Raw genomic sequence first — 17,260 nt, forward strand, 5'->3', positions numbered from 1 at the left:
AAGATGCAGCTCAGCAACAATCATTAAAGAACTTTGAAAAAACAAGGTGTATTACTCATAAGTCCTGAAGCATGCACGGTACACCTGGGGCCACACATTGAGGTCATGGGGAGAGTGAGAGAGAGTGAACCCAGAGTTCTGCTTTTATGCATGTAAAGGGTGAGGTGTCAAGGGTTTTGCAGGTTCATCCTTTACTGGCAAATTTAAAACATGAGAGTGAGAATTAAAGCATGGGAGGGGAAAAGTAGGGTCATTCAAGCAGTCAGTTATCTAGGTTAACCAGGGTTTTCTAAAAGGAGAACTTTACGGTTGGGTCAACCAGACTCTTTATCTAGTAGTGTAGTTGGTAATATATTTATTTCAGATGGATATCTTTAGAATGAATGCCTTGGCAATCAAAAGCTTAATGCCAGCTTTAGTTTACAATCAAAAAACCAATTATCAGGTACTTACATTATAACATGCAAGTGATTCTTGAACAACACGGGTTTGAACTGTGAGGGTGTGCTTTTTGGTGGTTGTTTTGAATGCTAAATGCTACATTACTATACAATTGGTAGTTGGTTGAATCCTCAGATGAGGAACTGCAGATATAGAAAGGTTCAAGAGTCAATTGTATCTTCCAAAACAAAAAGAATGGTGTGAAGAGTGTCATTGCTTTACAGTTTTGTAAATTTCTTTAATTCTGGATTAATAAAAGACAACTGGATTGTCATATTAGCTCTGCATTCAAATTATTCTAATAATAGGTCATGTATCTTTTGGAAAACTTCACCAAAAAATCCTAGTCTTGTAAAAATAATTTTGACTTGATATACACCCTGGAAGTATTTTCTGGTGACTCCTAACTTCCCCTAGATTCTTCCAGAGTCTCTGTCAAGTCAAAATTATGGTCTAGCATATAGCACTATCTCTAAAAAAAAACCTCTGGGGTAAATAGAATACGGATGTAAATCCTGGGAGAATAAAACCTGGACAGAAGGGTCTCAAGATGTCAATGAACATTTGGAAAAATGTATTAGAATGGAGATTATGTGAAGTTTCCAAACCAACTTCACTCATTTTACAGATATTCCCTGAGCTAGCTCTATCAAATATATTGTTAATTATTGAGATAAGAAGCTTTCCTTGGCTTTTTATATTTAGCTTCATTTCTTATGTTGAAGTTGAACTAACACACTGAAATTATTGGGATACAGTTTTATTAGTCTTTCCTACATTATAATAATATTGGCATTAAAAAAAATAAAAAGCAAAACACTGAGTGCAAAAGATTACCATGTCCTATGGCATGTAATTATTTCCCTTTCAGTCAGTTATGTTCCCTTCTTGAACACTACAACTTAAAGGGTACTGCAAAGGTACTGAGCCCAATCATGTATAATTGTTTTCTTCTTAGTTGAAAATTATCCACTTTTAACTTCAGAGGGTATAAAATCTGAGATAAAATAACCCAGTCACCAAGATCCATAAACCATATACTTCAATATTTTTATCACTTTTCTTTATACTTACTTTACTTTCCAGTTCTCTATATGAAAATAAAACAAATTTATTACATATTTTATCATGATATATGAAGAATATAATATAGACAAAATGTGAATCTTATACTTAAATAGAATATACCTATATATTCTACTGTCTCTGATTCTACTGAAAGTAATTAGTACAGACATTACTCCATATCTTTGAAAGACAAAATCTAAAAACTAGAATAATACTTTAATCATATGTAAAACTATAAAATAGTCACATAAATTCACATATGTAAACAAAATTATATAACATATTTTGGCTTTAACAAAGGAGTTAAAGGGGACTTCCCTGGCAGTCCAGTGGTTAAGACTCTGTGCTTCCACTGCAGGGGGCATGGGTTCAATCTCTGGTCAGGGAACTAAAAAATAAAAATAAAAAAATAAAAAAATAAACAAAACAAAAAGGAGATAAATATAATTTTGTTAAATAACTTTGAATCTTATGTTATACACAAGCCATAGAATTTTTCTTAAGAAGGAAAGATGTTTCTAAATGTGATATTGCAGAGTGAAAGAACAAAGAAATAACACAAAGAAGAGTATTTGAGTAGTTTTAGGGTAGGAATTTATGTACAATTTAGATTGTCCTATTAGCACATAAAATGAAATTTATATGACAAATATAAGATTACTTTCATTTAAAAATGCTAAAGCATATATTAAAATGTATAAAATCAGGACAGGTTAGCCTGTCGAGATGATTGACTATTGAATTTAGAATTTCTTGAATGAAAGTAATGACAGAAATTGAAGGAATTGTTAAAGTCATATATACCTTCGGGTATTCACATTATACAATGGAAACAGGATGTAGGAGAGCATGTAGAGTTTGTTCCTGTGTTTCTAAGAGATGATAGAGTCGAACACATTGTGTGTGGACATTGATTGCCCTTTTGTGATAAACGCAACCAGTGTGCTGCTGAGAAAGTTCTAGCGTCTACTCAAATGTGGTCGAGCTATAAAGTCTCTGCGGTTATTAAGGACTGAAAGAGAGACATTTTTTCCAATCTACCATATGTCCTTTGTAAAGAAATAAGACTCTGGAGAAAGATATGTACATTTGAAAGAGAAAATACAGTTTTACAGGTCTCTCCATTGCCACTTGAAGGTATTTAGTGCAGGTTGGGTGGGCTATTGCAAATTTCTGCAGAATCTGAGGCTGCCACTGGATGACTAACAATCAGCTCTTCTGCTCTGCAGCCTTACTGAGCCCTGAGTAGTAGAACAGGTACATGTCACTTAAACTTTACAATGTCAGAGAACATTTGATAGAGACATAAAATTTTGGATTTTGATTCAGAATATGAGGAACTCCTTTACTTTTTGATAAACACCCACCTCAAACTTATTAGAAGTTACTAAACTAAAGGTAAAGCAATATTTTAAAACAAATTTGTATGAAAATAGCAAATACTTAAGAAATTGATTTTATTGGCGTCTGACTTTAAATAACAATTTTCACTGGTGTAAGTGTAACTCAGAAGTGGAATCATTCCCATTGCCCCTACATTTAAGACTACAATTTGGAGATATACCATGTTTTGGTATGTGTTATCAAAATTAAATATCCTTCTTTTCCCTCCTAAGCTGGGAAACTTAGAAGAAATGCAGAAATAATACCATCCTTTTAGCGTTCCCATTTGTTCTCCAGTCTTTTATACTTTCCCATATATTTCACATATGGTATTCTATATTTTTAGTAGCAACAGTGCAGGTAACATATATTTACAACAGGTGTTGATGAATAAAAACAAATTAAAATGTATCGTTCCTACATTTTGTGGAGGAATAGTTCCACTGTTGAGTTTTCCAAGCAGCTATGACAGTTTGCTTTCTACAGTTATTCAAAAGCATCAACACTTGGAATCCAAACAACTGTGGGAAGTGTTGCTGCCCCTCAGGCTCTGGAGATGAGAACCACCTCTTCATGTTCTCAGCAATGGATTTGTAAACATACATTTAATAACAATGCATATTATTTAATTCTCATATTTACACTAGTGAGTTATTATTCCCATTTCCATACAAAATGAAACTGCCAAAAGTTAAAAAGCTGATAAAAATAGAGCTGACATATATACTGAGGTCTTTTCACCTGGTATTCTTAAAAAGTTTATTAAGCTAATTTTATTTTTTATTGGACTTATCCCTTGATCATTATGTAATGTCCTTCTTTGTCTCTTGTTACAGTTTCTTTTTAATTTAATTTTATTTATTTTTTATACAGTAGGTTCTTGTTAGTCATCAATTTTATACACATCAGTGTATACATGTCAATACCAATCTCCCAATTCACCACACCACCACCTCCAACCCCACACCACATTACCACCTTGGTGTCCATATGTTTGTTCTCTACATCTGTGTCTTAATTTCTGCTCTGCAAAACCAGTTCTCCTGTACCATTTTTCTAGGATCCAATATATATGCATTAATATACTATATTTGTTTTTTTCTCTTTCTGACTTACATCACTCTGTATGACAGTCTCTAGATCCATCCATGTCTCAACAAATGACCCACTTTCGTTCCTTTTTAAGGCTGGATAATATTCCATTGTACATATGTACCACATCTTCTTTATCCATTCATCCATTGATGGGCATTTAGGATGCTTCCATGACGTGCTTCAATGAATATTGGGGTGCATGTGTCTTTAAGAATTATGGTTTTCTCTGGATATATGCCCAGTAGTGGGATTGCTGGATCATATGGTAATTTTATTTTTAGTTTTTAAGGAACCTCCATACTGTTCTCCATAGTGGCTGTATCAATTTACATTCCCACCAACAGTACAAGAGGGTTCCCTTTTCTCCACATCCTCTCCAGCATTTGTTGTTTGTAGATTTTCTGATGATACCCATTCTAAATGGTGTGAGATGGTACCTCCTTGTAGTTTTGATTTGCATTTCTCTAATAATTAGTGATGCTGAACAGTTTTTCATGTGCTTCTTGGCCATCTGTATGTCTTCTTTGGAGAAATGTCTATTTACATCTTCTGCCCATTTTTTGATTGGGTTTTTTTTTTTAATATTGAGCTGCATGAGCTGTTTATATATTTTGGAGACTAATCCTTTGTTCGCTGATTCTTTGGCAAATATTTTCTGTCATTCTGTGGGTTGTCTTTTCATCTTGTTTATGGTTTCCTTTGCTGTGCAAAAGCTTTGAAGTTTCATTAGGTCCCATTGGTTTATTTTTGTTTTTATTTCCATTACTCTAGGAAGTGGATCGAAAAAGATCTTGCTGTGATTTATGTCAAAGAGTGTTCTTCCCATGTTGTCCTCTAATAGTTTTATAGTGTACAGTCTTACATTTAGTACTCTAATCCATTTTGAGTTTATTTTTGTGTATAGTGTTAGGGAGTGTTCAAATTTCATGCTTTTACATATAGCTGTAGCGTTTTCCCAGCACCACTTATTGAAAAGACTGTCTTTTCTCCATTGTATATCCTTGCCTTCTTTGTCATAGATTAGTTGACCATAGGTGTGTGGGTTTATCTCTGGGATTTCTCTCGTTACATTGATCTATGTTTCTGTTTTTGTGTCAGTACAATATTGTCTTGATTACTGTCGCTTTGTAGTATAGTCTGAAGTCAGGGAGTCTCATTCCTCCAGTTCCGTTTTTTTCCCTCAAGACTGCTTTGGCTATTCGGGTCTTTTGTGTCACCACACAAATTTTAAGACATTTTGTTCTAGTTCTATAAAAAATGCAATTGGCAGTTTGATAGGGATTGAATTGAATCTGTAGATTGCTTTGGGTAGTATAGTCATTTTCCCAATATTACTTCTTCCAATCAAAGAACATGGTAAACTCTCCATCTGTTTGCATCATCCTTAATTTATTTCATCAGTATCTTATAGTTTTCTGCATACAGGTCTTTTGTCTCCATAGGTAGGTTTATTCCTAGGTATTTTATTTTTTTTGTTGCAATGGTAAATAGGAGTATTTTCTTAATTTCCCTTTCAGAATTTTCATCATTAGTGTATAGTAATGCAAGAGGTTTCTGTGCATTAATTTTGTATACTGAAACTTTACCAAATTCATTGATTAGCTGTAGTAGTTTTCTGGTGGCATCTTTAGGATTCTCTATGTATAGTATCATGTCATCTGCAAACAGTGACAGTTTTACTTCTTCTTTTCCAATTTGTATTCTTTTTTTTTTTTTTTTTTTTTTTTTTTTGCGGTGTGTGGACCTATCACTGTTGTGGCCTCTCCCATTGCTGAGCACAGGCTCCGGACATGCAGGCTTAATGGCCATGGCTCACGGGCCCAGCTGATCCACAGCATGTGGGATCTTCCCAGACTGGGGAATGAACCCATGTCTGCTGAATTGGCAGGGGGACTCCCAACCGCTGCACCACCAGGGAAGCCCCTGTTTTCTTTTTATTTCTTTTTCTTCTCTGATTGCCATGGCTAGGACTTCCAAAACTATGTTGAATAATAGTGGTGACACTGGACAACCTTCTCTTGTTCCTGATCTTAGAGGAAATGCTTTCAGTTTTTCACCATTGAGTATGATGTTTGCTGTGGGTTTGTCATATATTGCCTTTATTATGTTTAGGTAGGTTCCAACTATGCCCATATTCTGGAGAGTTTTTATCATAAAAGGGTGTTGAATTTTGTCAAAAGCTTTTTCTGCATCTATTGAGATGATCATATGGTTTTCATTCTTCATTTTGTTAACATGGTGTATCACATTGATTTATTTGCATATATTGAAGAATCCCTGCATCCCTGAGATAAATCCCACTTAATCATGGAGAATGATCTTTTTAATGTGTTTTAGGAGCCTGTTTACTAGCATTCTGTTGAGGATTTTTGCATCTATATTCATCAGTGATATTGTTCTGCATTTTTTATTAGTTTCTGCTTTATAACAAAGTGAATCAGTCATACATATACATCTGTTCCCTTCCCTCTTGCGTCTCCCTCCCTCCCACCCTCCCTATCCCACCACTCCAGGTGGTCACAAAGCACCGAGCTGATCTCCCTGTGCTATGCGGCTGCTTCCCACTATCTATCTACCTTAAATTTGGTACAGTATATATGTCCATGCCTCTCTTTCTCTTTCTCACAGCTTATCCTTTCCCCTCCCCATATCCTCAAGTCCATTCTCAAGTAGGTCTGTGTCTTTATTCCCGTTTTACCCCTAGGTTCTTCATGACATTTTTTTAAATTCCATATATATGTGTTAGCCTACGGTATTTGTCTTTCTCTTTCTGACTTACTTCACTCTGTATGACAGACTCTAGGTCTATCCACCTCATCACAAATAGCTCAGTTTCGTTTCTTTTTATGGCTGAGTAATATTCCATTGTATATATGTGCCACATCTTCTTTATCCATTCATCTGATGATGGACACTTAGGTTGTTTCCAGCTCCGGGCTATTGTGAATAGAGCTGCAATGAACATTTTGGTACATGTCTCTTTTTGAATTATGGTTTTCTCAGGGTATATGCCCAGTAGTGGGATTGCTGGGTCATATGGAAGTTCTATTTTTAGTTTTTTAAGGAACCTCCATACTGTTCTCCATAGTGGCTGTAACAATTCACATTCCCACCAGCAGTGCAAGAGGGTTCCCTTTTCTCCACACCCTCTCCAGCATTTATTGTTTCTAGATTTCTTGATGATGGCCATTCTGACTGGTGTGAGATGATATCTCATTGTAGTTTTGATTTGCATTTCTCTAATGATTAATAATGTTGAGCATTCTTTCATGTGTTTGTTGGCAGTCTGTATATCTTCTTTGGAGAAATGCCTATTTAAGTCTTCTGCCCATTTTTGGATTGGGTTGTTTGTGTTTTTTGCTATTGAGCTGCATGAGCTGTTTATAAATTTTGGAGATTAATCTCTTGTCAGTTGCTTCATTTGCAAATATTTTCTCCCATTCTGAATGTTGTCATTTGGTCTTGTTTATGGTTTCCTTTGCTGTGCAAAAGCTTTGAAGTTTCATTAGGTCCCATTTGTTTATCTTTGTTTTTATTTCCATTTCTCTAGGAGGTGGGTCCAAAAGGATCTTGCTGTGATTTATGTCATAGAGTGTTCTGCCTGTTTTCCTCTAAGAGTTTGATAGTTTCTGGCCTTACATTTAGGTCTTTAATCCATTTTGAGCTTATTTTTGTGTATGGTGTTAGGGAATGATCTAATCTCATACTTTTACACATCCCTGTCCAGTTTTCCCAACACCACTTATTGAAGAGCTGTCCTTTCTCCACTGTACATTCCTGCCTCCTTTATCAAAGATAAGTTGACCATATGTGCATGGGTTTATCTCTGGACTTTCTATCCTGTTCCATTGATCTATCTTTCTGTTTTTGTGCCAGTACCACACTGTCTTGATTACTGTAGCTTTGTAGTATAGTCTGAAGTCAGGGAGCCTGATTCCTCCAGCTCCATTTTTCGTTCTCAAGATTGCTTTGGTTATTCGGGGTCTTTTGTTTTTCCAAACAAATTGTGAAATTTTTTGTTCTAGTTCTGTGAAAAATGCCAGTGGTAGTTTGATAGGGATTGCATTGAATCTGTATATTTCTTTGGGTAGTAGAGTCATTTTCACAATATTGATTCTTCCAATCCAGGAGCATTGTATATCTCTCCATCTATTTGTATCATCTTTGATTTCTTTCATCAGTGTCTTATAATTTTCTGCATACATGTTTTTTTCTCCTTAGGTAGGTTTATTCCTAGATATTTTATTATTTTTTTTTTTGCAGTGGTAAATGGGAGTGTTGATTTCACTTTCAGATTTTTCATCATTAGTGTACAGGAATGCCAGAGATTTCTGTGCATTAATTTTGTATCCTGCTACTTTACCAAATTCATTGATTAGCTCTAGTAGTTTTCTGGTAGCGTCTTTTTGTTAGTATCTTTGTCTAGTTTTGAAATCAGAGTGATTGTAGCCTCTTAGAATGATTTTGGGAGTGTTCCTTCCTCTGCAACTTTTTGTAAGCGTTTGAGAAGGATGAGTGTTAGCTCTTCTCTAAATGTTTGATAGAATTCACCTGTGAAGCCATCTGGTCCTGGATTTCTGTTTTCTTTGGAATATTTTTTATCACAGTTGCAATTTCATTACTTGTGATTCATCTGTTCATATTTTCTATTTCTTCCTGGTTCTGTCTTGGAAGGTTATACCTTTCTAAGAATGTGTCCATTTCTTCCAGGTTGTCCATTTTATTGGCATAGAGTTGCTTGTAGTAGTCTCTTAGGATGCTTTGTATTTCTGTGGTGTATGCTGTAACTTCTCCTTTTTCATTTCAAATTTTATTGATTTGAGTCCTCTCCCTCCTTTTCTTGATGAGTCTGGCTAATGTTTTATCAATTTTATTTATCTTCTCAAAGAATGAACTTTTAGTTTTATTGATCTTTGTTATTGTTTTCTTTGTTTCTATTTCATTTATTTCTGCTCAGATCTTTATGATTTATTTCCTTCTGGTAACTTTAGTTTATTTATTTATTTATTTATTTCCTTCTCTATTTCCTTCACGTGTAAGTTTAGATTGTTTACTTGAGATTTTCCTTGTTTCTTGAGGTAGGCTTGTATAGCTATAAACTTCCCTCTTATAACTACTTTTGCTGCATCCCATAGGTTTTGGATCATCGTGTTTTCATTGTCATTTGCCTCTAGGTATTTTTTTGATTTCCTCTTTGATTTCTTCAGTGATCTCTTGGTTATTTAGTAACATATTGTTTAGTATCCATATGTTTGTATTTTTTACGTTTTTTTCCCTGTAATTCATTTCTAATCTCATAGTGTTGTTGTCAGAAAAGATGCTTGATATGATTTCAGTTTTCTTGAATTTACTGAGGCTTGATTTGTGACCCAAGATGTGATCTATCCTGCAGAATGTTCCATGTGCACTTGAGATGAAAGCGTAATCTGCTGTTTTTCGAGGAATGTAGTATAAATATCAATTAAATCTATCTGGTCTATTGTGTCATTTAAAGCTTCTGTTTCCTTTTCTATTTTCATTTTGTATGATCTGTCCATTGGTGTAAGCGAGGTGTTAAAGTCATCCACTATTATTGGGTTACTGTCAATTTCCTCTTTTACTGCTGTTAGCAGTTGTCTTTTGTATTAAGATGCTCATATCTTGGTTGTATATATATATATATATATAATTGTTATATCTTCTTCTTGGATTGATTCCTTGATCATTATGTGGTGTCCTTCCTTTTCTTTTGTAACATTCTTTATTCTAAAGTCTATTTTATCTGATATGAGTATTGCTACTCCAGCTTTCTTTTGATTTCCATTTGCATGGAATATCTTTACCCATCCCCTCACTTTCAGTTTGTATGTATCCCTAGGTCTGAAATGGGTCTCTTGTAGACAGTATACATATATGGGTCTTGTTTTTGTGTTCATTCAGCAATCCTGTGTCTTTTGTTTGGAGAATTTAATCCATTCACGTTTAAGGTAATTATCGATATGTATGTTCCTATGACCATTTTCCTAATTGTTTTGGGTTTGTTTTTTGTAGGTCCTTTTCTGCTCTTGTGTTTCCCACTTACAGAAGTTCCTTTAGCTTTTGTTGTAGAGCTGATTTTGTGGTGCTGAATTCTCTTACCTTTTGCTTGTCTGTAAAACTTTTGATTTCTCCATCAAATCTGAATGAGATCCTTGCCAGGTAGAGTAATCTTGGTTGTGGGTTCTTCGCTTTCATCACTTTAAGTATATCAGGCCACTCCCTTCTGGCTTTTAGAGTTTCTGCTGAGAATTCAGCTGTTAACCTTATGGGAGTTCCCTTGTATGTTATTTGGCATTTTTCCCTTGTTGCTTTCAATATTTTTTCTTTGTCTTTATTTTTTGCCAATTTGATTACTGTGTTTTGGCATGTTTCTCCTTTGGTGTATCCTGTATGGGACTCTGTTCATGAACTTGAGTGGCTATTTCCTTTCCCAAGTTGGGGAAGTTTTCAACCATAATCTCTTCAAATATTTTCTCAGGTCCTTTTTCTCTCTCTTCTCCTTCTGGCACCCCTATAATGCGATTGTTTTTGCTTTTAATGTCCCAAATGTCTCTTAGACAGTCTTCATTTCTTTTCATTCTTTTTTTCTTTATTCTGTTCCACAGCAGTGAATTCCACCATTCTGTCTTCCAGGTCACTTATCCATACTTCTGCCTCAGTTATTCTTCTATTGGTTCCTTCTAGTGTAGTTTTCATTTCAGTTATTTTATTATTCATCTATTTTTGTTCTTTAATTCTTCTAGGTCTTTGTTAAACATGTTTTGCATCTTCTTGACCTTTGCATTCATTCTTTTTCTGAGGTCGTGGATCATCTTCACTATTATTATTCGGAATTATTTTTCTGTAAGGTTGCCTATCTCCACTTCATTTAGTTGTTTTTCTTGGGTTTTATCTTGTTTCTTCATCTGGTACATAGCTTTCTGTCTTTTCATCTTGTCTATCTTTCTGTGAATGTGGTTTTTGTTCCACATGCTGTAGGATTGTAGTTCCTCTTTCTTCTGCTGTCTGCCCTCTGGTAGATGTGGTTATCTAAGAGGCTTGTGCACATTTCCTGATAGGAGGGACTGGTGGTGGGTAGAGCTGACTGTTCTCAACTAATTTTCTTACTAAGTTTGTGCTGATAGCTAAAAAAGGCTATTGAAACTCAGTGTGAACACAAAAGACATTCTCATGAAGAAATTGTTCTATTTTCATAAGAGCTGTAAATAACATTTGAAAAATCATTTGCAAATTTTCCTTCCCAAAATATCTACTTTGATTATATGATTGTGTTTTCACTGTTTTTTTTTTTTAATGTGCCATATAATCTGTAGCACATACTAACTCTTCATATTTCAATATCTTGTTTTTAAGCTGATTCATGTGTATGGACCATGTATAGCCAATGAAGCTTTAAGCCCCTAGAGGGTATTTGTTTTTCATTATTACTCAAAGCCCTTCACTTCTTGTTGCATATGTAGCAGTGCCTCAGTCAAGACTTGTTTACTAACAATATAAGTAAAAAAAAAACTTAAAACATGAACTGAAAATTAGTGTGCTCAATATAATTTACAAAAATGGTAAGCTGTTTCATACTAGAGCAAGATTAAAAAATGAGAGCACTTGGCAAAATATTTTCACAGATTTATAAGAAAAGAAGCCTTGGTCTAGCTATTCTTTTCCCCTCACCCTCAAAATCTATGATCTATTTAATTTAGATCTAACCTTCAACAGATGTTATTAGAAGGTATTGCTGTGAATAATCTTTTCATATACTTATTAGCCCTTCATATATTTTCTCTAGCGAAAAGTCTATTCAAGTATTGTGCTCATGTATTAATTTGGATTTTTGTTTGTATGTTTTTTTTTGTTTTGTTTTTTTAGGTATCATATATTTGTGTTAGCATACATTATTTGTTTTTCTCTTTCTGGCTTACTTCACTCTGTATGACAGATTCTAGGTCCATCCACCTCACTAAAAGTAACTCAATTTGCTCCACATCATTTGTCATTAGGGACATGAAAATTAAAACCACGAGAGCTACCACTTCCTATGCAGTTGAATGACTATAACAAAATGGAGACAAAAGCAAGTGTTGAGGAGAATGTGGAGAAACTGGAACTCTCACACATTGCTGGTAGAGATGTAAACTGGTGTAACTGCTTTAGAACACAAGTTTTCCGTTTCTTACAAAACTACCATATATCCCAGTAATTCCACACCTATGTATCTACCCAAGCAAAATGAATCTATATACACAAAATGATTTTTAAATGAATGTTAATAGCATTTTTATAACACAAAAGCCCCAACCTACATTCAAATATGTGCCCCAACCTACATTCAAATATGTATCAATTTGTGAGTACATAAACAAAATATGGTCTATCTATATACTGGAATACTCTTCAGTAATAAAAATAATTGAAGTACTTATATATGTTACAACATGGATGAACCTAAAAAATATTATGCTAAGTGGAAGAATCCTGAAACAAAAGATTACATATTGTATAATTCTCTATATATGAAACATCCAGAAGTGGCAACACTACAGAGATATAAAGCAGATCAAAGGTTACCTGTAGCTCAGATTAGGAGCAGGAATTGACCATAAACAGGCAATAGGGGTGGTGAGGAGGGGTTCCATGGGGACTTTTTGGGGTGAAGAAAATGTTTTAAAACAAGATTGTGGTAATTTTTGGACATCTGTATAAATTTACTAAAAATCATCAACTTGTACTATTACAATGGGTGAATTTTATGAATTGTATACCTCAGTAAAGCTGTTAAATAAAAATAACCAGCACAGAATGGAAAGTGGGACATATAGATGAATCAAGTTTGGCAACATATTGATAATTTTTGCCGCTAGATGATGGTAATGAGGGATCATTATACTTTTCCTTTTTGCTCTTTGTGTACATTCAAAATTTTCAAATAAAAAATGAAAAAGAAATTATTTAAAAAAGAAGGTATTGCTATCTTTTCAGATAAAAATAACAAATGTGTTTTCATTAAATATAATAGATTCATGAAATGTGCATAAAAACTTCTTGAGTTATGCTGAATATATGACCAAAGAAGAAATCCTAATAAGAAAATTTCAGGATCGTAAACAATATTAATTGAAAGTCTGCACATTACATGTCTCAGAACTAAATGTTAAAGTGACTTAACTAAATAATGTAACATACTTTCAGCTAGAAATAATTCACAAGCTTGTGAGAGTGAAATATACACTATATTTCCCTCTTTTCCTTTTAAACCATTCAATATGTAAATTCATTTGATAATTTGCTTTTACTTCAAGTTATTTCCATATTGTGTTGATGCAAATTCATTCAAAATCCAGTTTTCGAGGTCTTTCCTTCTTTCTCAGATTTCCTATTATGCTTTTTAAGACCTCAAGTATATGATTAACAGTGTCCCTTACACATTTTTTGTGTATGGTTTTATGACTTTACTCACAATCAGTGGTGAGTTCTCATTCACATTGACTGTCTGTAGTGTTTTTAAAACATTGACTTGTACATAGGTAAGGAATGTATAGAACTTGTTTGCTGAATCTTCAACTTCATTTCTGAACAACTACACAGAGACACCTAGGAGATATTCCTTATTCCCTTGGCCCAGACATTATGTTGGACTTGGTGTCGATGTGCACATCTGACATTCCCATCTCCTTCATGGCAAATTCCCAAATCTTTTTGAGTGTACAAAGGGCACACTTCTAGAAACCCACTCCATGGATGCTCTTTGGGTTATTGATGCTATATTGTCTGGTTGCCACTTCATTGATGATAGAAAGACCCTTCTTGTCATCCTTCTTTGCAGGAGCCATTCTGCCGGTCCCAGGTGGAAAGCACATGCCCCCACACTTTTAAATACTTCGTTAAACCTTACCTTCACCATTTGAACCTAGTTGAAACCTGCCATTTTTTACAAACACTAGTCTTTCTCAGTCAATCATTGTAATTAAGTGTGAAGAGTTAAAACAGATCTCCTTAATCTTCAATGACATTACTCTTCCATATTTTTATTAAAAATATATACATATAGCTAGGGATTCTTCAGAGGAGAAGGGGCAGAGTTCTCATCAGGTAGGCACACCTGTGCTGCTCAGGTTCCAGAACACAGTGCCAGGTGCAGTGTCTCTGCACATGACCTGCTGCCGCCATCGTGAGTTGAGTGTCCTGGACAGTGCTTCTGCACACCATCCAGAGCTGAGGTGTTGCCATAGCCATTTCACACTGGAAACTCTGGTCTGAGGGGCTGGGTCCAAGGTCACTGCACATGACACTCTATGAACACATGAGACAAACTAAGCACAAAGGAAAAGAAAAAGGGAGAAGGAAAATTATATATATCAGAAACTCAGATCTATATGGAAAAAGGAAAAGCATTCGAGAAGAATAAATGAAGACTGGACATAGTTGCAACTCAGAAGCAAATTACTGAGGTGGAGAATTATAAAGCTTTTCTTATCTCAGGAAATGCACCTTGTCTATTTCTGAAGGGAACATGTGTATTGCGCAACTGAAATGTTTCTCGGGGCATTTTTATTTGATTTAAATAGAAAATGATTCAATGGAACAAATTAACTTTTTTATTATAAAAATAAGAGTGGAGGAAACCTTCAAGAAGGTGGAAGAGTAAGACATGGAGATCACCTTCTTCCCCACAAATACATCAGAAATACATCTGCATGTGGAATAACTGCTACACAACACCTACTGAACACTGGCAGAAGACCTCAGACTTCCCAAAAGGCAAGAAACTCCCGTACCTGGCTAGGGCAACAGAAAAAAAGAAAAAACAGAGACAAAACAATGGGGGCAGGACCTACACCTCTGGGAGGGATCTGTGAAGTAGGGAAAGTTTCCACACACTAAGGAACCCCTTCACTGGCAGAGACTGGGTGTGGCTGGGAGGAAGCTTTGGAGCCACAGAGGAGAGCGGAGCAATAGGTGTGCAGAGGGAAAAGCAGAGAGATTCCTGCACAGAGGATTAGTACCGACCAGCACTCACCAACCTGAGAGGCATATCTGCTCACCCACTTGGGCAGGCATGTGCTGGGAACTGAGGCTCTGGCTTTGGAAGTCAGATCCCATGGAGAGGACTGAGGTGGGCTGCCTGAATACAGTCTGAAGGGGGGTGAACCACAGTTAGCCAGAAGGGAATCTGGGAGAAAGTCTGGAATTGCCTAAGAGGCCAGAGACCATTGTTTTGGGGTGCACGAGGAGAGGAGATTCAGAACACCACCTAAACAAGCTCCAGAGATGGGCACGAGTCACGGCTATCACCATGGACACCAGAGACGGGCATGAAATGCTAAGGCAGCTGCTGCAGCCACCAAGAAGCCTGTGTGCAAGCACAGGTCACTATCCACACCACCCCTCCTGGGAGCTTGTGCAGCCCCACACTACCAGGGTCCCAGAATCCAGGGACAGCTTCACTGGTAGAACACATTGTGGACCTCATGTTGTTGCAACATCATGCTGGCATCTGCCACCACATACTCGCCCCTCAATCCATACCCCTCCCTTCCCCCAGCTAGAATGAGCCAGAGCCCCCTAATCAGCTGCTACTTTAATGCTGTCCCCTCTGAGCAAAGAACAGATGCTCTCAGAAGACCTACAGGCAAAGGCAGGGCCAAATCCAAAACTGAAGCCCAGGAGCTGTGTGAACAAAGAAGAGAAAGGAAAATTTCTCCCAGCAGCCTCAGGAGCAGAGGATTACATCTCAACATTCAACGAGATGTATCCTGCATCTATAGAATACCTGAATAGACAACAAATCATCCCAAAATTGAGGGGGTGGACTTTGGGAGCAACTGTATTCTTTCGGTTTGCTTTCTGCACCTAAGCTGTTTCTGGTTTTATGTTTATCTTAGTTTCATATTTAGAATTTATTATCATTGGCAGATTTGTTTATTAATTTGTTTGCCCTCTTCCATATATATATATATATATATATATATATATATATATATATATACACATATACATTTTTTTTCCTTTTTCTCTTTCTGTGACTGTGTATGTGTCTGCTTTCTTGTGTGATTTTTGTCTGTATAGCTTTGCTTTAACCATTTGTCCTAGGGTTCTCTCTGTCCCTTTTTTTTTTCTGTAAGGTTTCTAGCACTTGCTATCATTGGTGGATTTGATTTTTGGTTTGGTCACTCTCTTCTTCCTTTCTCTTTTTATTATTACTTTTTAATTTTTTTTATTTTTAATATTTTTTTATTTTAATAACTTTATTTTATTTTATTCTGCCTTTCTTTCTTTCTTTCTTTTTCTCTGTTTCTTCTGAGCCGTGTGGCTAACATGGTCTTTGTGCTCCAGCCACATGTCAGTCCTGTGCCTCTGAGGAGGGAGAGCCGAGTTCAGGACATATGTCCACCAGAGACCTCCAGGATTCATGTAATATCAAATGGTGAAAGCTCTCTCAGTGATCTCCATCTCAACATTAAGACCAAACTCTACTTTAAAAAAATGAGCAAGCTATAGTGCTTGACACCTCATGCCAAACCACTAGCAAGACAGGAACACAACCACACAAATTAACAGAGAGGCTGCCTAAAATCATAATAAGGTCACAGACACTCCAAATCACACTACAGGACGTGGTCCTGCCCACCAGAATGACAAGATCCAGTCTCATCCACCAGAACACAGGCACCAGTCCCCTCCACCAGGAAGCCTACACAACCCACTGAACCAAACTTAGCCACTGTGGGTGGACACCAAAAACAAGGGGAGCTACAAACCTGCAGCCTGCAAAAAGGAGACCCCAAACACAGTAAGTTAAGCAAAATGAGAAGACAGAGAAACACACAGTAGATGAAGGAACAAGGTAAAAACTCACCAGACAAAGCAAATGAAGAGAAAATAGGCAACTACCTGAAAAGGAATTCAGAGAAATGATACTAAAGCTAATCCAAAATCTTGGAAATAGAATGGAGAAATATGCAAGAAACGTTTAACAAGGATTTAGAAAAACTAAAGAGCAAATAAACAATGATGAACAACACAATAAATGAAATTTAAAAAAATCTCTAGAAGGAATCAACAGCAGAATAACTTAGGTAGAAGAAAGGATGAGTGATAGGGAAGATAAAACAGTGGAAATAACTATCACAGAGCAGAATAAAGAAAAAATAATGAAAATAATTGAGGACAGTCTCAGAGACCTCTGGGACAACACTAAATGCACCAACATTCGGATTATAGGGATCCCAGAAGAAGAGGAGAAAAAGAAAGGGACTGAAAA

This window comes from Mesoplodon densirostris, chromosome 17 (genome assembly GCF_025265405.1).
Source record: "Mesoplodon densirostris isolate mMesDen1 chromosome 17, mMesDen1 primary haplotype, whole genome shotgun sequence".
Classification (NCBI taxonomy): Eukaryota; Metazoa; Chordata; class Mammalia; order Artiodactyla; family Ziphiidae; genus Mesoplodon; species Mesoplodon densirostris.